Here is a 24,288-nt window from a genome sequence, read left to right as displayed (position 1 = left end):
CTCTCAATAAGTCAGGCTTGTTTTAATCTTCATGGGATTTTTTTTTTCTGTATCATGTCTCCTAAATTAAAGGACAGAAAAGCAAGCCATCTTTCTAGTCTGTCACCACTGTTCCTAGAATGGCTAATGGTTAGCAAAGCACATAACAGAATGGGTGAGAAGTCTTATTTGGGACAGTATTGCCATCTGTAATGCTTTGGTAAGGAACAGACTGAATCCATGTCTCTCACCCTATTCCATCCTATTCCTAGCTTTCGTGAAAGACTCATCTAACCTGGGAGGGGAGCGCAACACTGTGACCTGAATATTAAAATCAGACCTATAGCCAGGGGAGCTTTAGGTATACATGAGGCCAGCCAGAATGTGGACAGGACTGAATTCTCCAAGTCTGGCTTCTTCCAGCAGTTCTTCTCAGTACAGAGTAGTTGCTGGTGTTATTGCACTAAGACCAAATTCTGCTGGACTTGAAGGAATGGTAGTGACAACACCCCAGTATGAATCTTGAAAACAGTCAAAACAACTGTTGCCTGGAATCCAGCTGAGCGTTCTCTCTGTAACACTGGGCGTAGATGTCTCGACTGCAAAAACACTTCCTCGCTTAAGGAACCACTGGAAACTCCTCTAGAGTTCTCTTTTCAAGGTTGTTCCAAGCAGTACTTTAGAAAGGATGCACCCAAGATAAAAAAAGCTGCACTAGAACCTTGTACATGCAATTGTCCATGAAACCCCTTTCTCCTAGGCTGAGTGGTCTCTGGAGGCCATGGTACAACTGGGAATCAAGAGGCTGAGGCCTGGACATGACAGCAGTGGATATGTGGTATTCCTGTAGCATATGACCTGAGATGTTCTTGGTAAAACTTGACAAACAACACACACAAGACTCTTTAGATTACAATAAACTGTTCCTTAATCTGTTTTGAGGACATAATGCATGAAGGTTAGCCCCATTGTTCTCAATACAAGCTCTCTCTCAATCTCATACACCCCTACATTGATTCCCTTTCACTGGCACTTACCTGACTTTCAAGGAAGAAAAGATAAGCCTTGCTTGCAATTTTACTAGGACAAATATCAAATGAGCATAAGTTGGATGCTTCACCATGTTACATTTTTCTGGATTTTGACTTGAGGTGTTGCTTACCTGAAAGCAACTAATTCCAGTAACCAGTGAATTCTGACTTGTTCAATGCCGCCATGCGGAATAGAAGAAATGTAGGCAAGGTTCATCTCTTGGTCTTTGCTCAGGTCAAATAGGTCAGCACGACTGTGAGGTAAAGGAGGGCTTCAGGAAAGGAGGGATAGAAAAGAAACAACACATTGCAATATTAACTAGCAGCTCCACTGGGTATCCAAAGATACCTATGCTAAGAACTATAACACCTGCAAGATCCTCCCTAGTATGAGGAGCACGGCCTAACATGAGATGAAAGCAAAATGGAGTTGCAGGTTTTTTGGGACTAACTGGCTACACATACAGCTTGGCAAAGTAGAACACAACTCAGGTGCCATCCCATTGCCAAGCTCAAAGTAAAGTGTTACAAGCAGTCATTGCACAAATAGCAAACTCAGGCAACAGTGCCCAGAAGCAGCCATATGACAGTCATCTTGTCTCTGAGTATCTAATGATAAGGAAGCTGTGTCTTTTAGGCTTTGGAGTGGATGTCAGACTTGCAGAAGAGTTGCTTGTCTTTTGTAAGACAAATATGGGCTTGATCTTCCTGAAGTTGTTGCTGAAGTCCATGCAACAACACCAACTCCTGCTCTACTGTGGAAGCTATACTTAAGAAGCAGAATCAGACCCTCAGAGACTCCCCATTCTTCAACTATGTTCAACTCAACCCTAAGAACAAGGAAGCACAGGAGTATGTGGTTTGAGGTTTTGATGCTTGATACTACTGCTATACAGTAATGATCATGTTAACATGACTTTGTTGTCTACCTATTCCACAAAAATTAACAGTGGGGCAAATTTCTGCTGCCTCTATCTCCACAGATAAATAGCTGCAAGATGGAGGGAGACCTCACTCCCATCCTCCACAAGTCAGAAATTCAGAACGCTGCCCAGTTCACTGGGTTTGGGCATCCTTATAGATTCTCATTAAAGCCTGCTGGTAACCTGAAAATTCTGGATGTTAAAGTATTTGTATTACAAGAAAGATAAAACAATATTGTCCTCAAGGTCTAGTAAAACACTTCCATGCATCTGCACATTGCAAAGACAGGTGACTTGTACACAAACTACAGACAGTATATTAACAGCATAAATGAAAAACTAATATGGATTATGCTTTGCCTACTGTAATCTGTCTCCTCTAATGCCTGGATCAGCTCCCTGATGACTGTAACTATGCTGGAAAGGGTCATACGGTCATCCTCGCCTCCCGCTGTCCCCCTCCACATGTTCAAACTACCTCCAAGGACACCACTGTATGAACTTGCTACCATATAACCATCTGTGGACAAAGGAAGAAAATGCTGACCCCACCTAGACAAGAACTTGATGCAAATTTTGTCCCAGCTAAAACACTACCTATTACCTCATTTCCTGTATACTTATCTGAAAGTGCAAGCCTTGACACAGGTAACATCCTTGTAGGGTTTCATATAAATCAGCCAGCACATGTGAGCCCCTCTGTGCAACTTCACCAGCATACAAGGCACTTAAAAATCATCTCCCTAAGACTGATTCAAGTCACATAAGTGAGACTGAGAAGTTACAAAATCCAGTCTTACTAAAAATATATCAGCCATTTGGGTCTTTTTAATTGTTGCAGTGGATAGGGACAATGTTAACTATTGTTATTTTAAGCAGTGCTTTACTACTCTGAGATTCAAACCTTCTTCAATTCAAGCAGTGCCAAAGATGGAAGTAAAGGCATAAAGCAGTCACATAGTTTTGCCTAGTCCACACTGCATAAACTCTCTGAAATTCACACTCTGTTAGAGAGAAATTTAGCAGAATCCATGATGAGACACAAAAGGAAGCTGGCAGAACAGTGGATTTTGTTAGTGGCAGTATCAGTACCTGTCCTTTCCTGTTCTGTGTGGAAAGTGACCATCCAAGAGAACACTGAGCTTTGCAGTCTCGCAGGCTTTATCAACTGCTGATCCCAGCTGTCAAACTGCATTTGTCCAACTGTCTGAAACTGTGATGTAGAAAAGCAGCTGTTCCAACTGGAACCCAGTCCTGTCAGTGTGAGCTTTCCAGTGAGCTGGGATCATACAGTTTGAGAAACACCAGTATCGGTCAGGTCTTACAAGTGAATAGCTGCTGACCTATGGGAGTCTCTGCCTCTGCTGCTGCTCCTCTGCTTTTCCCTCACATGCTTTTTATGGTTGCACCTTTCCAAAGTTTCTTTCAAGGGTGTTTCTTGGGCTGTAAGCTAAATGGGCAAAACATACCATTTTTAAGCAAGTTTATCATTAATGTTTCCTAACATTGCAAGCAAAGAATAAAAAAAAAAAAAGGAAGAGCAAAAGAAAACAAAAAATTAGAAAGCTCAAACTTTTTTCTTAATCAAAATGGATTTTAGATCCTCTTTTGTTTCCCCACCAATAGAGAAAACTAATGGAAAAACATGCAAGCTTTGTCTTAGACAACCTTTATGCATTACACAAAATTACACAAATTCCTTTTCGTCCAAAGCACACACTGCTGATTCCATCCCTGTTGTAGTTTCCTACAACTGTTATTTAATCTACTGTATGCCTAAATGAAGGTCATAATCAGTGTAGAGTAAGATACAAACACAGCTAAGGAATATACCATCTTCTGCTTTTGAGCCTGCTAGAAGCCTTCATGTATCTTACAAAACCTGAAGGCTGTTCAACTCCAGTTAGCTCGGCAAGACTGGGCTTTCTCAGAGAGGCAAAACTCTACCTGGATATCAGTCAGTCGAGCATTATTATTTATGGTGGGGCATTATTTAGGCATGCTCCCACCCATCCCCCTGACTCAGATCAACAGACTAATTGACAACATCATGAAGATGGTGCATGTTGGAAGTGCTGTCCAAGAAGAACAAACTCCCAGAATTAACAGCAAGGAAGCTTTGCTTGGGCTTATGTAGGGACAGTGACAATGGCAACACTCAGAAGGAAAAGGCAATGAGTTCCAAGCATCAACATATGTGCTGTGCTGCTTAAGAGGAAGAACTTCACGTGTTCAAGGGCTCTGGAGGCAAGGGAGCAACTCAGAGAGCAGATGTCAGTGGGCCCTGACTTGTGATCCACTTTGTTTACATCAACTGGCCGCGTCCCAGGACCAGCTCCACGCAGCAGCACACAGCAGGCTGAGCAGCAGGCAGGCAGCGAGGCGCCGGGCTCCCTGATCGCAAAGCAGCAGGTTCGGAAAAGCCTACGTTCCTGCAGAGAGGCCGCGTTCTCACACTCCGGGGAACCTTCGCCTGAGGAAGGATGAGGGCAGTCGGCTCTCTCTCACCCAGCTGCTTCCCGCCAGCACAGCGCGGCGCGGCCTACTGCCGGGCGGGGCTGCGGGGCCGAGCGCGCTTACCAGAAGCCGGTGCTCCTCCAGAAGTGCTGCAGGGGCCGCTCGACCCGCCGGACATCCACGGACACCACGTACGCCGCCGAGCCGGCGCCCGCCTGCAGGAGCAGCCAAAGAAGCAGCCCCATGGCACGGCGAGGAGCGGGGGACAGCCCAGCGTCACTGGCGCCCGCAATCGACGCACGGCGAACGCGACGCAGGGAGCCCGCCCATGGGGCAAAGGGGTGGGCGGCTCCCGCCTCCCGGGGCTCCCGCCGGGCATGGGGTGAGCGCGGTGAGCTCTCTTCGGGAAGCGCAGCTCAGGTAACTAGAGTAGCAATGCTTCCGTCTGAAAACAGGGCGTGTCGTATTCGTGTCGTTGTTCTGGCGGTAGGCAGTGACAGGGAGCTCTTGCTCCAGAGTTGCAACACGGCGTGCAGATGGAGCTGTTGCATTTCTCCTGGGTACCGCATGAGGGAAGTCTATCCTCATGCTGTTGTTACGTCCTCGTGCTCTGTGTTGACAAACCTGTAGGAAACAGGAGTATTATATAGTAGTGCAGTAGTGTAGTAGTAGTAGGAGTTCCCCGAAATAACGTAATTGGCAGAACTGAAACTATGTCCGTTTTTCCAGTCTAAACATATTTATTTCAGGATGGCAAAGAGCTTTAAATGCACTTTATAACAGAAAGTTTGTAAATTTATTTCCTGACTGAGTACTGGATTTTCCATGGGAGTGGACTCTCTTCCTTAGGATCTCTCTCTTTTGTGTATTGTACTGCCATCGGGAATCTTGTTAAGCCTTGCCAACTAGGAGAAGAATGTGGGGAATTGTGCCTTCCTTCCACATCTGCAAATACTATGGTAGCGTCTCATTTTGTGTTCATTAGTTCTGATTGAGTTGATGGGGTACTCCAGTCTCATTTCCAATACAGGAGTTAGCAGTGGAAATTGTGGGCCGCTACAACAGTGCCCACACCAGGGAGACTGCTGGGAGGTTCTAGGCAAAGAGCTGGCTGCAGATATCAACAAGAGAACAAAGGGACAAGTGTATTCATGGAAATCAAGGCTAACAGTCCTAGTGGAGCAACCGAAATTTGCCAACCCAAAAGCTCTGGTATTTCAGCCCCTTACACCAAAGCTCTCCCTGAAGCAATTGTGCCAGAGCTAGCAGGAAGGGAAGTCAGACATTTACTCCTCAGCTCAGGAACATTGCAACTAGGAAAAGACTGCACAAGTTTATGCCATGTGTAATCCTGCTTGAGCCAAGAGGTTCCCTGGCAAAGTAATGGCAAACTGGGACTCATCTCTAAGGAACTGCAAAGTGGCTCAGTTCTGATTGCTGGTATGTTATTTCTCTGTTTGTAGCTTCATCTGCCTCTTGAGGTCTTCAGTTCCCACAGGACTTCTTGTGAGTTTACAAGGCTCACAGCCAAAATTTAGGCAAGAACATTACATCCCAGAGGCTCAAATAGGAATGGCAATCTGGCATTGTGACTTGACACTGGCAAGGGGACTTACCATAAATTTCCCAGGGCTGCTCATGCTGTGGCTCAGCTCTCAGGCGCTTAAAAGCTTGAAGGTGCATGGGACATATCACCATAGAGTTGCATGATCACCGGTTCGGGATTAGAAGCAGTTGATCAGTCGGGTAGGAGACAACAGGGTGCTTTATGCCCCTGTGTAGGGTGGGTTGTGCCATTTCCTCCCAAGGGATTCAGATTTTTCAGTCTGTGCTTATTTCCTGATTGCACACCATCATTTTTCCAACTCTCACTTTTTGCCTAGAGATATAATTCTGCAACAGACTTTCTGGACTTCACAGTTAAGGTGCAGGTCCTATGCACTCTGAGGAAGTGAGCTACTGGTATACAACATAGTCTGGTTGGATGCAAACCGCCAGACTCAGAGCGATGTAACTACTTCTCAGCCCTTCACAAGTGCTTTCCTTCTCATTACTTAGTTTACCTTATATGTGATTAGGAAGTCTTTTTATCATCTCTGGAGAATACAACAAATTTAACAAGTATTATGGGATTATTGGCAATTTTAGACACCATCCATGTGCATATGTCCAGTATTCCAAAGCTGCATACATTCAAGAACAGGATTTGACATCTCACTGTATTGGTCATACCTGTAATTCTACCCTGGCTTTCACCCAAGTGTATGTAGCGTAGGGTTGCTCAATAAATGCTTTCTCATTTTGCCAGGGACATGGACCTTGTCACCCAGATGTCACCTCCTAAGCCACCTTGATTCAACATGACTCAAGGATGTTACTTTGCTGCAATTCAGCACTGTACATCTATTTTGTCTTCAGATGTAACCTGGTTCATATAGTTCTGTCATTACAAGTATTAGGCCAAGAGCTTTACATTAACCCAATAGTGTGTTGTCTCAGGGTTTGTCTTGACCAGAGCTTGTTTAAGCTGTGGTAGTGATTGTTTGGTTGCCAAGTGACTGTTGCCTCAATTTTTTCAGCTTACCTCAGTGAATACCACTGAGCATAAAATGTGTCAGGGGACAGCACAGGCCAGCTCTCTTCTGAGACAAAGGGAGCTAAGGGGGCTAACAAGGCTGGCAGGGGCTGCAGCAGGCCCATCCACTGCCTCTGAACTGAGGAGCAGGGCAGGCACTGAAGCTGCAGATGTGGTCAGCCCAGAGTCCAAATTATCAAATCTGGACCAGGCAAATGCATGGTGATGGGACAGTTCTGAGGTCAAGCTAGGAAGTAAGTCTACAGATCAACATCCAGATCAACAAGGTCCATGGCCAGATGTAGGCAGTGCTGAGACCAGCAATTCTACAAGATAGCTGGTGTAGAGGTTGAAGGCCTCAGGCTGAGCTGAAATGGGGCTCCTGGCCCATGGGCAGAGGCTGTAGGTGGGGGCCTCAGGGAAGGCTGGTCAAGGTGATTGAGGCCTTTTAGTGCACTCAGACCCTGAATAAATGGCTGTCAATAGAGATAGTCATCACATAATTCCTTATGTTAACTGACGCTGGGGGAGTTTGTGTTGCAAATAGTGGCAACACTTATGTTTTGTTGATGGACAGCACTACTGTGAAGGTGCAATGTTCTTCTATGCTGGGTTATGTATTTCTTCCTCAGGACTATTGTGGTGCTGGGCTTGATGTCTGCTCCCTCTGCACTTAATTTGGGATGGAAATAAACCCAAAACTCCACAACTCCCAGTTGTAAACTTCTGGGTTTACTCCACTGTCCGTGGGTGAAGAGTTACCATGTGGCTCAGTATCAAAGTTTAGCTGGGAACTAAAGCAAAGAAGACCATCTTAAGAAAAAATACAAAAATAGCCCCAAGCAGAGCCCAGGCAACTGCCCCACAACCACCACTACCTTAATTTTTGTGAAGAAACTGGCATGCTAAGGACTCAGTGTGATATCCACTTTCTGCTTAGGGAGAGCTTATGTCTTCTGTGATTCTTAGGACAATGGCGGGCTAACCATAAGGCAAAGAAAAGGGATAGATACTCGGAATTTAGTGTATATCAGTCTTAATATTAAAATCCTGAAAATCAAATTACTGTAACAGGACTAACGATAGCAATCTCCTGTATTTAGTTAGGCTGTGAAAACCTTAATTAGATTAACAATAAATTCTGAGCTCTGTAAATAATCTGTGTTCCCTTTTGTCCATAGCAAAATTTGGTTTATAATGTAGGGGTAGTGTTGCATTGCTATCAGGAAGAATGACATTAATGCTACATAGCAGTCACCTTCCATGTATCTATGACTGTGGTCATATATAAGAGAAACAGCACTGTGTTGACTAGCTGAGGATGATATGCTGCCTTGCATCCCTCTGACAACCCCCCTAATCTCTTCAGTTTCCTCTGGCACCCAACATCAGTCATTTCTCTTTCAACTACTTTAGGTCCTCTGGTGGAATGAGGGTTTGCATGTATTTGCCTAAGGTCAGAGCATGCTCCACCTCTTGCTTTGAGGAAGAGAGGCTGAGTGTGAAGGAAAGAACAGATTTAGCCCTCAAACCTCAGATAATCTTTGGTTCTCCCAGCGTCAGCACACATGGTGGACAGGGGGTGTTGAGTTGATTTCCACAGTAGTCTCTCCCAAGAGCATACAAAAAGAGCTAAAACACTGGAAGCATGTTTAGTGAACTACTCCAAGTCTCATGCAGAGGTAAAATACTTACCTTTTGTTGCAATCTCTATTTGCAGGGTTCCTTAGAAGGTCACACTAAATGTCTGGTCCTTTTTCTTAATCATGTTCTCCTTGACTGGGAGCAGCTGCAAGGCTTTTCCTCAAATTTGTGATGGTCTAGCACATCTCAGGCAGCTTGTGAACATGAGTAGGTGGTTCCCTTGTATGTCAGACATGACAGCTTCCTGGGAAGCCTTCTGGGCAACATGGTGTTTTTCCAAACTGTCACTCCTGGGTGTCACAAAGATGCAGCTGAAAACAGGGCTCTGATCTATTCTTTCTACTTGTCTGCTCTGTTCAGCAAAGCTTACTCTGCGCTTATGAACAAAGCCTTTGCAAGGTTCATGCAGAGTAACTTTGAAGTTAGAAGAGGAAAACCACAACTCTTTCTTGCCATCGCCCATGCATTTTGATGGGCAAGAATTGAAATGTCCAAAAGCAGACAGAGGGCCCTGTGGCTTCAGAAGAGCACAACTATCAGGAACTCAGCTCTGAATATAGGGAGGAAATATGCCTACCAGATGGAAGTGAAAGAATTCATGCCTGTGTAAGGACCAGGCAGAACCCTGTTGAGTTAGTTTTCAGTGGAGACCTTATGCTAGGAAACAGGGTAATTTTTGTTGCAGTGCAGCAGTGGAAGAAGCTGCATGGCCTCAGAATTACCATGCAGTAGTGCCCATCAGAAGTTTTGGGTCTAATTGCAGGCAGAAACCACACTGTCTGCAACTCTCTCATTTCTTATATGCACTGGGTCTGAACAGGAAGGGGTAGTGAATTTGTTTTATCATCTTGTCAGGACCTTTCTTCTGCATGAGAGAGAGCAGCTAAAGACCAGAAGGGAAACTTTCAATTTCTGTGGTCCAACAGTGGTAGTACTGTGTGCTGCCATTCAAAGAATGTTAACCAGTGGACCTTCCACAGCATTGGTACTAAACAAGTGGAGGTTGAATCCAATCACTTGTAGCTGGGCAAGGGCAAATTCTTGAGCTATGGTTCCCGTTTTCAAGTACTCCCAGTTGCTACAAGATTTGTGTCAGCTTCTGTTTTGCAGCTCATCCAGGAGGGAATATTTATTATTTAAATATCTGTTCTTAATGGGCCAGTTAACTTCTCATTTGTTATAAAATTCAGTAAACAGAATCCAACAGACAGGGTTTTTATGTGTGAAATAGAATTTAAATTGTCTGTATTGGGTCTGACAGCAAATTTTGGAAATCCATGGTGCTGGTTGCATTAATATCAGTGATGGCTCGTGGTTTGAACTTTAAATTCAGGTTAGATGCCAGTCAACATATTAATTAATACAAGTTTAGAAGCCTGCCTCAAAAATTGAAAGGCACAGGATTTACACTTTCTCACTTGTTCATTCCAGAGGACATGGATTATAACTCATATTTTGTATGGGCTGGGGAGAGACAGATGGAAATATAGTTACAAATCACACAATCTTCTAGAAAAATCAGAATGGCTGCTCTTTGAGTTATTTGAAAAGCTTTAATTGGCTCATTTTGTCTAAAGAGGTTGACCCAACTGTACTTAATTAAAACTTACAAAGCTATTTCCCAGTTTGACAGCCTTAATTTCCATATTAGACCTGCTGTGGCCATCATACATGCTCATGAGGCAAACCATTAGAAGTTCTTCCAGTTAGGAACCATGTCAATAATTGAGAACATAAGTACTCTCCCAGCACTGAGCTTGTGATGTGGGTGAAGAAAACTAAGGGCATTGGTACACTACCCCTTTCAAAACAAGGAATAAAGGTGTTGTCCCCTGCCATGTGTTCTTTTCAGCTGTAGGTCTGTATTGCTCATAATCAGTCAAGAAACTAAAGTTCAGAAATAAATGTACTGGCTTTCATTCTACCATGGCTACAGCAATCCTTTGGTTTGCCTCTAATCCCTTTTATATCCATCTTTTATGAGCTCTAATTAATGTTTAATTCCTTACCGAAGTCTTCCATTAGGGGATTCACTTTATTTCTGGGAGGCATAAGGCCATCACAGCTAATATGTATCATTTGTTTGACAGTTTTATGGTTCAGTTGGAACAATTTGCAGAGCTGTCCATCAGTATCTTCCCTGCAGCTTTGTAGCCTTTCTATTTTTGTCATGAACTGCAGAACACAGCAGAGTAACAGGCCACTAAGTGATACTTAGAAACTGAAGGAATAAAGTTCAGAAAAGCCATTGGAAATACTTTGCCTAATAATTTATTGGTTTGTCTTACTTCATTTTGCAAAGACCTAGTGGTAGTGAATTAGGAAAGGAGCTGTGCTTTAGAGCACAGCAATGCAGAATTTGCAATATTTTTGTGTCATATGTTTACACAGTTCTCCCCATCAAGCAGTAGCACAAACTGTCACTTCTCTGAAGCTGGGTAGGGGATGGCAAATACCTGTGCTTCCTTAGCATGGGCTTTGTAGTGGACTGTGGAAGGCTGGTAAAAGCGTTTTGCACTCTTCAGGTGACTGGGCATTATCTGGTAAGGCAACAATGGTAGAGAAAGGAAGAGACAACAACAACTTCAGTCTTTGGTCAGCTCTGCAGGCACACCACCTTGCAAAACAGGAACAAGACTGTGTCATTACCCTTCCATGGCCTTTAGACAGGGCAATCTGTAGCTGTCTATGAAATGGCTGTACATCTCTACTGTGCTCCCCAAAGGTCTCTTTAAGTACATGCCTACAATTCTTAGGCATAGCCCCTCTCTTGCAATACCTGGCTTAGACTCATAACAGACCTTGTATCTTGACAGATTTGCCTGTGATCACAGTTGCACACAAATCATAAATAAATGGTGACAGTTTGTGACAACCTTCCCGTTTCATTGCCATTCCAAGTGATAGTGGGGATATTCATGCCAGCATTTCATACAGCTTCCCCAGGAAAGCCCATCCTTCTTCTAAAAGGGCAATGACCAGGCCCAGGGCAACAAACTTTTGCCAACTACTGCACCATTTCATACAGTGCTCTCTAGAGCCTTTTCATAATGCCAGGAGGAGCCTACTAAAACACAGAATGCACTCATGTGAGAATGAGAGCTTGGGGTTTGCTCAGGCTTGTATTCATGCTTAACCTGATACAGAATGAGAGAAACGAGTCCTGAAAAGTATGTGTGCATAGTGTTACCCAGGCTAAAGCAAGATGTTGGGATGTTGGAAATATTGTTGCTATGCTCACCCACAGGTTTCAGACCAAGGAGGTGTAGGTTGTATACAAGGAGGTGTAGGTCTATAGAGTGTAGATAATTCATAGGAAAGTTTGTCTGGCAAGATTTGCACAGTGGTGGAGCAAGATGTGCTTAAGTTAACTGAGTACTCATTTTCAAGGAACATTACTCCTAAAACAATAAATATTAAAATTGGCAATTTTTGAAGTTCAGACAATATATTAAAACAGAATACAAGGTCATCCAGCTTCAGGGGTTTGCAGCTGCGTCCTTCTTTTGTACAGTTAGACTTCTCAGTTTTACCACTTTCTGAAAACGAACTGGTAAATTCCTTAAACAGGAGTGCAACTGCTTTCCTCTGAAGTGCAAAGCAGCTTTAGCAGTTCAACAGACATGAGTATTGCACACTCATTTGGGAATTTATGGGCACATGCTTCTTTACCATTACATGTTGTGATGCAGCTGGAGAGAACATAATCATCACAGGGTTTAGATTAGCACAGTGCATCAGTTTCAAGTATGCCTTGCACTCTTAGGGCCTTCCCAATCTGTCAACATGATTACTAAAAATGTATATGCATGCACACACACAAACATGCAAATACATATTCCTCTTATCAGGGGAGTCAACTCTCAGTTTCTTGTCAATCAGAAGTTGCTGCCTGCAGCAACTCCCCTTGGAGTGACGACATCCTGTATAATAATTTTTCTACATGGTGGGTTTGTTTTTCTTCCATGGGGCATATTTTGCTGCTCTCAGATTTCCATGTGACTCCTCATGGATTCTATCTGACCAAATAGATGAGAAAGGATGATTTTTGGGGTGGAAAGGGGGATGCAAAGAGGCAGCACTGGAACCTCTACTTTCCAAACCATATCCTCTTCTTTGGTTTGTATTTTGCAAACTTCAGCCATACTGATCAGTATTTCTTCACAGTGTCATTGGAATTTTTGGGTTAATGGGGGAGGATAAAACAAACTATAGAAACAACAGAAACAAAATGGAACTCAGTAATTTCCTTGATAGCTTTCTATGTGATAAGTAACAAAGTATTCTGTGGATAGGGGCTGCCAAGGCAGTAAAATCTAGAGATGTCTATCAGACTGGCTTTATTTTTTTTCCCCTCCCAAAACTAACCATTTTCTTTTCAAGAAAAATCACTTTGAAAAGCACAAATTAGGATACTTGAAAAATTTCTGGAAAAATGGCAGGTAACCCCCATAGATGTGACTGAGGAAAATGAGGTTTATTTGCAAAAGATGTCTCTTGTTTCCATTTTTGCCTTCATTCAAGCTTTGATCTTGTCTGAATTGCAATGCTTCTAGCCATCTCCAAACTAGAGGATCCTGTTGTCTGAGTCAGCATCATTTTAGTTCCAGCAGATGTTAGTTGTCATTGCTTCTCACTCCCCATGGGCCTTATTCAGGGGATCTCACCCTTTGCTCTCCATTGTCAAGCTGCAGCTCATTGACAATGTAAATATGTTAGACAAGCACTGAAACACTCCTTCCTGTCTTGGTGCTGATGTTTGACATGGCACCAACTTGCTGTGATGCCCAGTGGATTACAGTTGCCACTTTGTGTCACTTCTTGCTCTTCATCATGTTTTCTCTTAATGTTTGCATCTGTGGCCCTGGAACTTTACAGCTGAATTTGCACCCCTGAAGCCAAGGGGTGTCCTGCCAGTTTATATCTACCTTCTTCATGACGTTTGATTCAAAACTGCTACATCTTTTGTAGTATGTATGAATGACAGTTTGAGTATGTCTGGCTTGCTCTGCACATTCCAGCTCAACACATGCTTCAGCCTTGATTGTGACTGCATATTTTTATTCCTCCTTATACAGTTAGTGTAGGCTGATTTAAAGTGCTCTTGATGTGCTACTGGATGCTTTTCCAAAAAGCAAATCACAATGGTTACAGTACTCTGCTTCTCAGCTGTATTGCTGACTACTATCATATGTTTTTTGCACCATTTTTTACTTCATTAGATATTCACATAGATGAGTCATGAGCTCAAATACAATATATCTACTATGTTATCATTACAATGCCTTAAGGCACGTAGCACAGAAAGCTGACATAGGAGTTGCTGCACAGCCTCTGGAGGCCTCACTTCTGTCAGTTTTTTCCTCAAAGAGAAGAAGATTCTTCTTATCATTCATGTAAGTCTGCCCCAATTATTATCCATCTGAACATCTTCCTTGTAATGGCCTACTTTACAAATTTTAGGGGGTGCTAGGTGGTACAAGCATACAGCAAGCGGGGAGGCTGTGTTAGTCTCAGAGTCCAAAGAAGATCTAAGAGGCAAAGTGTCGTTTTCTTGTGCCAGATGAAACAAGGGGAGGAAAAACAGTGAGATCTGTCACGCCTAACCACACAGGAGGCAGAGTTAGCTAGTTCCTGTAGAACAGGCTCTGAGATACCCCTATTCAAAGTTGAGCTCTGCATCAGCAAATCTTCTTCCACTGATAGCAGAAAAAGCCTTGAAATGGACACCCCATTTCTGGATAGATGGAGTTAGATGGAATTAATCCCCCTTAAGCAGTTTATCTGCTTCTGCCTGAAGCAAAGATGGGAGTATCTCAGCTCTGCCGAGCCTAAGACCACATCACAGAGACTATGGCATGGCAATTGATCAGCAAACACTCCTGTCTAATCTCAAGCCTATGGACAAAACTTGAAGCCTGTCTCCTTCAGACACTGGCTTTGCTCACAGTTAATAGTCAGTGGCAATACTTGTTTAACTAAAGCAAGTGATGTTTTTAATGAATTTTTCCACTTGCTCCCTCTCTCAGTCACAATGCTCTTTATGAGGTTGCAGTTATTCTCCTTCCTTCCAAATGCTCTTTCAGAGCACAACATAAAAGATGGCTTCTGACCATAATGACATCAGACTTTCTCCTTACACTTTTTGCCAGAGGCACAAGAAGTATAGATGGCTCAGCCTGTCCTAGAAACGTCTGTGCTCATAAGGTTCACAAAACCATGCATTAAATGAAGTGTACAGATCTCTGTAGCCATCAGACAGTCATTTGACAAAAATAAAGCACTGCTGCATAAAGAAGTCAACTTTGCTGATGGCCTCCATGCCTCCCTCACTAATATGATGGTGTCCATGGGAGAGATGGACAAGTACACCAACCTACCAAGAGCAAGATCCTGTCACTTGTCTTTTGTTAACCTGAGTGCACATATTTGTGCTTTCAGTTACAGAGTTACTGTTTTCTTAGTGGGACTACTCCTCACATAGCAGAGGATAGGTTTGTGTTTTGGTTTTGTTGTTGATGATGTTTGGTTTGTTTGCTTTGATTTTGTTGTTGTTGTTGTTTGAGGTTTTTTGGTTTGTGTTTTATTTGTTTGGGTTTTGTTTTGGTTTTCGTTCTGAATTACTAGAAGATTTGGATCTTAATTTGTCATCCATTTAAGTGGGAATGGGCAGCTTGTCTCCTCTGGCATCCTTGAAGTGATCTCCCTCCAGATGCAAACTTAGGCTAGCCCTGAAAGGTTAAAAACTCATAACTCAGACATCCCAAAGTAATGTGTTTCAGGACCACTGGAGCTTTGGTCACTTATATTGCAGTGCCTTTGCACTTTGTGCCTCTGCAGATTGTGATTGATTTATATTCTGTCAGTCCCGCAGCTGCCTTTCTCAGTAGACTTTATTTGAGAGCCAGCAATTAAGTAATGAATAAAGTGGATTAAAAATATTTTCAGGTGAAGTTTGGATTTTTGGCTAAGTGGTTCTGTTTGCACAAGGTTGACATCATTTTCTAAGAGTAAAAGAGTCCTCTTCCTGTCCTTTATAACAATCAACAGAAAATTGAAATATTTCACATAGGAGGCATGTCGTGATGAGAATTTGTAGGAGATGTCACTTGGCTGCCTGGCTTGCTGTTCTGAGTCTGCTGTGTGTCACTACAGTCATAGCGTACTACTCTTCTCCTTAACAGATCTGTCAGGAAGTTTAGGTTTGGTCGTATACTTCTTTTCATAATTTTTCTTTTTTTACCTAAAAGGAAATTAAAATGTCTTGTGAAAATGTGCGTGATTTTCTGACAAACTGTAGAAATGGCTCAGAAAAATAGCTCTGAGTTATTTGAAACAACAGTTCTAGGACATGTGGCACAGTCCAAGTGCAAGTTCTGTGGCACAGTGTAGACACAGTTTTAGCACTGAGATAACAATTTTCTCTTTCAAAGAGGAGGAAAGTCACCAGACACTTGCACCAGTTCCTTCTAGAGACGAAAAATGCTCCCTGAGAAGAATTTTGACATAAGTTCTCAGCTAGTGGGAAATCCATGCACACTTAATGTGCTTTATTGCATGTCAGGGGTCTGATATCAGTGCCACTCTAAACCTGCATACTTTGATAGGTTTTCGTGTAGTCAAAATAAAAACATGTACACAATTTCTCAGTTCCACATGGAGTTTTAACAGGACTATTGAGATCTGATTTTACTACAAAATTTCTCAATAGTTGGTGTTTTTAGAAGTGTTCCTGCTGACCAATTTCCAATGAAATCTGGTTAAAAACAGAAGTAGGGGCTTAGTTTCCAATGAAATTATTATTGTGCCATATTGTCCAGGAAGTATCAATTTGTGTTTAGTATCCTGCAGTCCACATTTTCCTATTCCATTTTTGTTGACTCCTGTGATTTCTCAGTGTTTTGGCCATTCCAGGTGTTGACGTGACCATCAAGATTTTTTTCATTCATCCCTTGTCTCCTTTGCCAGTTTAGATATTAAATCCTTTGAAGATGGGCTGTCTCTCAGTGTGTTTGTGCAGAGCTCACACGAAGTTAATCTTTCTGACACGGGAATATTTGGCCACCCCTGCATTACAGGACTGTATCTGCACTGCCTGCTGGCTTTGAGAAACTCCAGAAACCTTTAGTGGTGAGCTGGGAAAATAGGTACAGAGAGAAATACTGGATTCTTTCAGACAGAAACATTTTTCTTACTACTGCTGGTATTCCAGAGTGAGGATATGGTCTTCAGGAGCAAAAAGGGAATAGCCCAGGTTAAAAAAATAGTGTTAATACTTATTAATCAGAAGGGATCAAAACTACTCACAAAACTGAGCACAGATAATCCCAAACAAGATAGTTTCTTCAAAAGCAACAGGACACTAAGGATGAGAGGCTCTCACAGACTCTGCAACAAACAGGATTACTTAAACTTCCCAGCTTCCCAGCTCATTTTAACAAAGGTGGGAGAGTGGAGTTGGTAATTTTTTTATATGTTTGCTCAGCTGTTTTCCATTCATTTGCACTGAATATGACAAATTCTCACACGAACTTTCAAAGATATATCTTAAATATACAAAATACTGCAGCACCTATCTTGCTTCCAGAAGGATATTCTTCTCTGTCTTCAAGTGTCCCCTTTAGCATATGTAAACACCCTTGCAGTGTGCACAAAAATGTTGTAATGCCCTGGGAGATGTCGGGGGGGCTAGACATGAAGATTTTTTAAGAGAAACATATGTAAATCATTCCAGTGTTCCAGAATAAGAAGTAAGGACTAAAGTCTTGACAACTTTCAAACAGTGTATGACCTCTTTATGATCAGTGGAGAAGCTGTGTCCTTCAACAATCTCATCACCTTGGAAAGTGTTTCAGATTTCAGGCAGGGGTACCATAGGTGTTTTTAAAGGGTTGTTGGTTTAGTTTCATTATAGAGGAGATGTGAGAATTGAATGTCAGAATTCCTGCTGACATGGATTTTTCACGTCATGCATTTACATATTCTCTCAAATGTCTGAGTTTTGGGTTTTGGATTTTTTTGTATTGGCTGAGGTGCCAGCTGGGAGCTAGTTTTTAACAGTACCCACTGCATTGTTAAGGTTTTCCTCCAACACCAGTAAGGTACAAGGGTTTACTTAGATGTCAAACCTGACAAGAACTTTTCCCTCACTTAGCTGCTCTTCAGTTTCTATCCTCCAAAAGAAAATTAGTGTCAGAGGAATGTCAAGCAACTTGGTCTAGACATGGTGCATTTCTGAGGTTTCTCTCTGATAGAATCCAGTATTTAATGAGACATGAATGGTTACCATGTTTATCACCATATAGCCAAGCATTTATTATCTCTGCTGCACTTGGACATGAGGTAGGCAAGAAGTTTTCAGGAGGTACACCTATGTTGAGAAGATTTATCCTGCATCCCTGTCTTCACTTGTTGAAGTATTTGGTTTTCTTCCTACTCCAGATTTTGAGATAAAAATTGGGAGAGGGACTGTATTGTACTTATTTCTTGCCTGAGTGTTTTATTGTCTGTATATGTTGCTAAAAGTTAAAGCAGGAATAAATAAATGCTCTTTATTTCAGCCAAGCCTCCTATTCTAATTATATTTAGGTTTTCACAGTTTTTGTGTCTACTCACTGACCCCTCTAAAGGCCAACTTAGAATTAATTTTAAAGATAATTAAGTTTCCATAAATTTAGCATTAATCAAAAACTCTGCAAAAGAAAGAATCCAAATGAGATCTCCGCTTTGCACCATCTGAAGGAGCAACAGACGTACTATATGTATATCTCATTTGGAAGTAGCTGCATAGCCAGTGAGCACACATATATTGGTCCACCAGTCAGCATACACATAGCTCCTGCCTGCCTTCTACACATGCTGCTTTGCAGCCCTTGGGGATCTAAAAGGGAACAGGAGGAATGTTTAGAGCTGTTGAGGTATGGAAAGTTTAGGGACAAAAGATACATGCCCAAGAAATAAGGCTTCATTAGTCCTCCAGCTCAATGACCACCCCATTTCCCTTGTGATAACTATGATAACTTTTTTCAAGTATTAGTTTTTTTTCACTCTAATTAAACAGTTTAAGGATTTTTGTTTGGTTGGTTGGTTTGTTGTTGTTGTTCAGTTTCCAGCCATGAAGTACCCCATGGATTTTATTATTTCCTTTGGAACACACCCCTGAATTTGCAAAAACACTTGTTAAGTTTGATATCTCAGTCCACTAGAATATGGCCTCAGAGAAGGTATTTAGCCAGCATATGAGTGTATTCATGGTCAGATCAACAAGAGCACTGTTTGGCGTGCTTCCTCGTTGTGGCTTGAGTTAGCTGCTCCTTGCAATGGTCTATTATTTTAATGAACTCATAAGGTCTAAAACTGGACATCTGCATTGTCATTTTTAGCAACCTAAATTTCAGTTCATTCTTCTAAGAAAGAAATATGGATGAAGATGAAATCTGACTTGATGCCTATGCACAGATAAAGCCACATTTTTCCTCAATAATTCTTTTCTAGGACCATCATATTCCTCCCCATTTGCCTCTTGTGCTAAACCCTCTAATATTCTTTGTTCCCGTCATCCCTTTTGGGCTAGGAAATTTCAGACCTTCAGACAGGAACTCTTTAATGCAGTCATATTCCTGTTACTTTCTTGCTTAATCAGATCCTGTACCTTTCGTTCCAAGATGCCTGCCCTTTCCAGTCATCATACTCATTGCTATCATATTTTCCCTAACAATATTGCTGCTATACCCATTATCCTCAGTACAGGAAGAGGACATTAGGAGAGTCCCCTCCACTCACTGAATCCAACAATCCATTGCTTTAGGATATTATGCCATAGCATCACTTTAAGCATTTCCATTTACACTTATGCTTGATATTTTTTTTTCACTACTTATGAGATGCTATATTTCTTCAAAGTAAGATGTTGGCTATAGTATTATCCCTGCAGGCACTGCAGATATCAATGCTTCCAAAAAATCCTACTCAAGCCTGTGTGGTTTTTACATTGTTTATCATGACAATGTAAAGGTATGTTTGCACCAAAGAAATGTATTTACACAAGTGAACTGTGGAATCATGTATTTTACATGTTGAAAACATACTCCCAGGACTTTTTCCTTGAGTAAGAAAGCTAGAAAAACCAAACAGAGATTATTGGTTTGGAGTTTAGTTCCTTGAAATGGATCAGATTTCATCAGCCTAGGTAAGTCTCCATCAAGTTACAGGAGTTGTTCCAAGCTAGAGGTTACTGAAGCCAAAAAAAGCGATACTATGTGACCCTAGATGTACAGTAGAAGGTGCTTTCGAGGATGTTGCCATCAATGATACTTTAGCTTACAGAAGATGGATCTTGATGGTGTCCTGTAGCTCCTTAGCAGGCAGCATCATGGGAATAGGCATCCCCATTAATGTACTCGGCTACTCAGGAGGTAATAACTGCCTGAGTTACCAGACTTTATAGTTGGGGCAGTGGGGAGTCTGACAGAGGCATTGTGGTTCAATCTCTTTAAAACAAAAGAAAAAGGACGAAAGGACTGTATCACAGAGGAAGCTACTGAACTGAAGAAATTCTGTGTTCAATATGTGGAAATGCCCTGATCAGTCCCAGCCTCTTCCCATGCATCATTTGAAATTTGACTCACAAAAAAATGCCTTAATATAAGCAGTTCTAAAGCATGAGCACGTTACTGTGCACATTTGCACACAGTAGCTGTTGAAGTTCCATCCTCACTCATGCTTTGTGTCTCCTGCACATAAGAAGCCAGTGCCCTGCTCAGTGGCTGATGTAGCAGGGAGCAGACACTCTTGGCACATGAGATCCCAGAGCAGGAGAGAGACCAAAGCCTATGACTTACACATGGGGGAGATCTGGGCTTTGCTGCGGAGAGTGCAAGTGAACAAGCTGTGTGAATGCACTGCTCATGGTGTGAGACTTGACAAACAGGACCATACTAACACTTAAATAAAAGGTAATGACCTGAAAGTGCTTTCATGGTAGTTGAATGTCTGCCAATGAGGCAGTGAAAACTGTATTACTAATAACTTGCTTTATTTTAGTGATATCCAGGAGTAAAACAAAATAGAGGATCCCAACTGCACTTAGAACTAACACGGGTTAATAGAAACCTGCTCTGGTGAGACTGTAATTGGCACAGACAGGGCAGGTACAGCATTCAAAAAGTCAGAGCAAAAAGCTATATAATGTTTAGTTATTCAGTTCCCCGGGAAGAGCTGTGATTTTGTCACTTCACTATGGCATTCACTCCACAGAAGAATGATAAAAAATGGAATGGAGAAATACTGCTGTTAATATTGTTTCTGTGAAGCTGTAGGATATAATACTGGGTATCTAAACAACTTTTCCTCAACTGGTATCTGAACCTGTGTTTTATAATGTTGTCAGAGTGCTAAATAATTTGGCTAAACCCTGTTTCTTTTTTGTTTATTGGCTAAACTGTTCTGGCTAGAATAAAGTCTGGAGCTTGTTGCCTGCCTAAACTGACTTTTGGTGTGCCTCTGTGACAGTCTACAATGCCTTGAATTGTTAAAAAGCCTGCTTTACTTCTACTGTCAGCTAGAGTTAGGCCTGACAAGGGGTGGCAGCTTAGCTTGAAAGATCTGGAATGTGACAGTTTCCAACTGCCATGAATCAGAACAGAGCATTTTAAGGTAAAATGTCAGCGTTCACAAGCAACTTAGTTATTCAGGTAGCACAGGCAGGGAAAAACACTATTCCCAACAACCTGTGCAAGCTAAGCTATTCATTCATCACTCAGAACCTGCAATGCAGCTTCACATCCCAGCTTTTAGAGCTTGTTCTTCACTTGCCTGCTCAATTAAAGCAACTCGCGCTCTTAGAAATTTCCCCTTCATCTGTGAGCTTTCCCAAGTTCCCTCTTTACCTTAACTTAACTAATGCATAAGCTATCCAAGGTTCTCTACAAACTGTCAGTAAGACAGTGGGATTTGACTGACAGTTTCACTGTCCCATTACAGTTTCCTTCCTCTGGCATCATTTTTATTCACAGTAGGTGCCCCGTACCCAGGGGTGTACTGTGTGTGAATACCCAGATAGGAGCGAGCTGTAGCTGACTTGATTGTTTCCTTAATGGCTGGCTGCTTGCAAAAGGGGTTTGGTAGTGGGATAAAAATAAAATACAGCGCTGCTGAGATCTGAGTCATCTTCACAGCTATTTCAGCACAGCCATAACAGGGAAATGTACAGGTAGCCCTGAGCAAGCAAACAGTGAGAAGCGGCTCTTTTCCCCCACAGCGCTTCTAGGCCAGTGATGGAAAGGTGAACAGGTGTCCCTAGGTGCAAATTCACTTGCCTAGGAGTAGTTAGCAGTCAAGAGGGCTGGGAAGTGAAGTCCCACACTGAGTTCAGTGGTACGAGTGTCTCACCATTGAAAAGGTGTTTGTCACAGCCCCACTGCAGATGAACCCATGACATTGTCAGTGCCTACAAACAATTTAGATATGGCACTCCAGCAGTTAACTACTTAGCTCTAGAGAGAAAAGTCAGCCATGCAAACCTAGGCCTGACTCCAAAAGTCAAGATCTGTCATTAGCATTGCAAATAGCACTGGAGCATGTGCCTCCAGCCAGAGTTACAGGACACACAAGCAATCCTCTAAATTTGCCCTGATGTATTTTACACAGTCAACACCATGCAACTATTACAATGTCAAGCTCCAGTGGTGAAGTGCATTCATGTGCTATAAACCTTTATAGTGGGCAGATTTTGTGTATCCCTGCAAGCTGCTCATCTTCTTTTGCCTGAGCCACCTCACTTAAAGAAGGGAGGCCAGAGATTTTGCTTTGAGTCAGGGTGTTTTTGGAGAGTAAAAGCACACGTGAAAGGACTATATCAGCCTCTTCTCCCCAACATGGAGGGCCAACAAGAGTGAAAGACTGTCGCTATGTGCTTGCTGTTTGAGCCTGGCATGTTGACACCTTCCTTGGCCAGTTCATGTTAGATTCAATTAGGTACCTTCCCTAGCAGCAACGATTCACAGGCTTTTTGCTCTGCTTCTAGCTGGCTTCCTTGTTACTGAAGTAATACATAAGCTGGTCTCTCTGGCCTCTCCATCTGGATGCCTCAGCAGCCAGTTGTCATGGCCCAATTTGAGCTGTGCCTTCCTCTTCAGCCTTTCCCGAGGGCAGCATCCACTCCAGCAGAGTCCTACCAGCAGGGCAGGTGTGGCACAATCGCTCCTGCCATCTGCTCACTGAATAATTTGTCTTGCCTCCTAACTCACCCTGCTTCCCCAGTCCCTCCCTCCCCGTAATAAAGCAGCTCTTCAAGTGTGGCACTAGGAATCACCTTGCCAGCTGGCCTGCCATTGCTCTGCTTTCCAGACAGGAAAACACACTCATTACCCTCTCTTCTGAAGACCTTCCAGTTTAACCCAGATACGTGTTTGCAGGTTTGTTAGCTTTTCATGCTTGATTCCCTTGCCTGTCAGGTTTTTGGAAGAACAAAAGGTTTGGGAGTGTCAAAACATTTTATTTTAGGGTCAGTTTACTTTCAAATTGTATCTGACTTTGTTACCATATGCCATCTTTCTACAAGCACTGAACTTTCACAGCAGTTCATATACCATAACTACAGCCAGCCACGGGCATCCTGTGATGGTATATGGCTGCATAGTTCTATTAGCCACAGTGCACCATGGGCTTCATGAGTTCAAGGAGGAGGTATGAGCTTCCTTGGATAAGGTGAGGGAACTGCAAGGTTACAGACCTGGACTGTTAACATCATCCTAACAAACATTGCAACTTACAAAAACTGGACACAAAGCAAAATGTTTTTGTGTTTTTTTACCTTTTTTCTTTGAAAAATGGCAAAATGGAAATTTACAAGAAACATCATTATGCTGAAACCCACATTTTCATCTTAAAATCATTTGTAAGCAGAATTTATATCTTACTTCAGCTTGGAGATGGATCACAACTGTCGTGGTCTCTACTTACAACCATATTTGGTTTTCTGCTGCTTTTGAGAGTGCAGGGTGACTCTGCCAAGGTGACTCTCTGCTCAAGGCTCCCTAACTCCAGTGAGGTCTGGAGTAGGACTTCTGTTAGTAGTCCTCCAAGTCTGCTTTTTCATCCTGTAGAACTTGCCATGGGCAACTTTGTCCACTTCAAGTATCTTCTCTGTGCAGGAAACTCATTCCTAAGTCTCTTCCAGACAGACATCTTCCCTTCTACCCACATTTCAACAACTTGTGTAGAAGATAAAGTGCTTTCTCATCCTGAGCTCCAGCATTGTGCCTGTGTTCTGCCGTACAGAGGGCATCCTTTTTCTGTTTATGGCTTGTCTCTTCTCTCCACACTTACACAACAATGTAACAGTCACGCAGACTTGTTCAAGATGGATTGAGCATACATGAAGGAGATTTCTCTGTCTGAGCTGCTTTCTGGAGGGCTGGATGGCACCAAGTAACCTGTGGTGCCCTCCACCTCTCTGCAGTTAAACAGGGCCCTCAGTTTCTCAGACCATTTGCCTACAGGTTCTTTTCAGGGATTCCAGTTGCAAGGACATGCATACTGAATGCTTGAGGAGTGAACATGCATTCAACTCTGGGGTATCAGGACACATATAACTCAAAGAAACTTAGAATAACTTTTATTAAAGATAAATGAGCAAAACAGCACTGGGCGGCCGGGGAGTCACTGCTCCACCCAAAGG

The sequence above is a fragment of the Nesoenas mayeri genome (assembly GCF_963082525.1).
Source record: "Nesoenas mayeri genome assembly, chromosome: Z".
NCBI classification, from domain to species: Eukaryota; Metazoa; Chordata; class Aves; order Columbiformes; family Columbidae; genus Nesoenas; species Nesoenas mayeri.
This window is presented reverse-complemented; position numbering follows the sequence as displayed.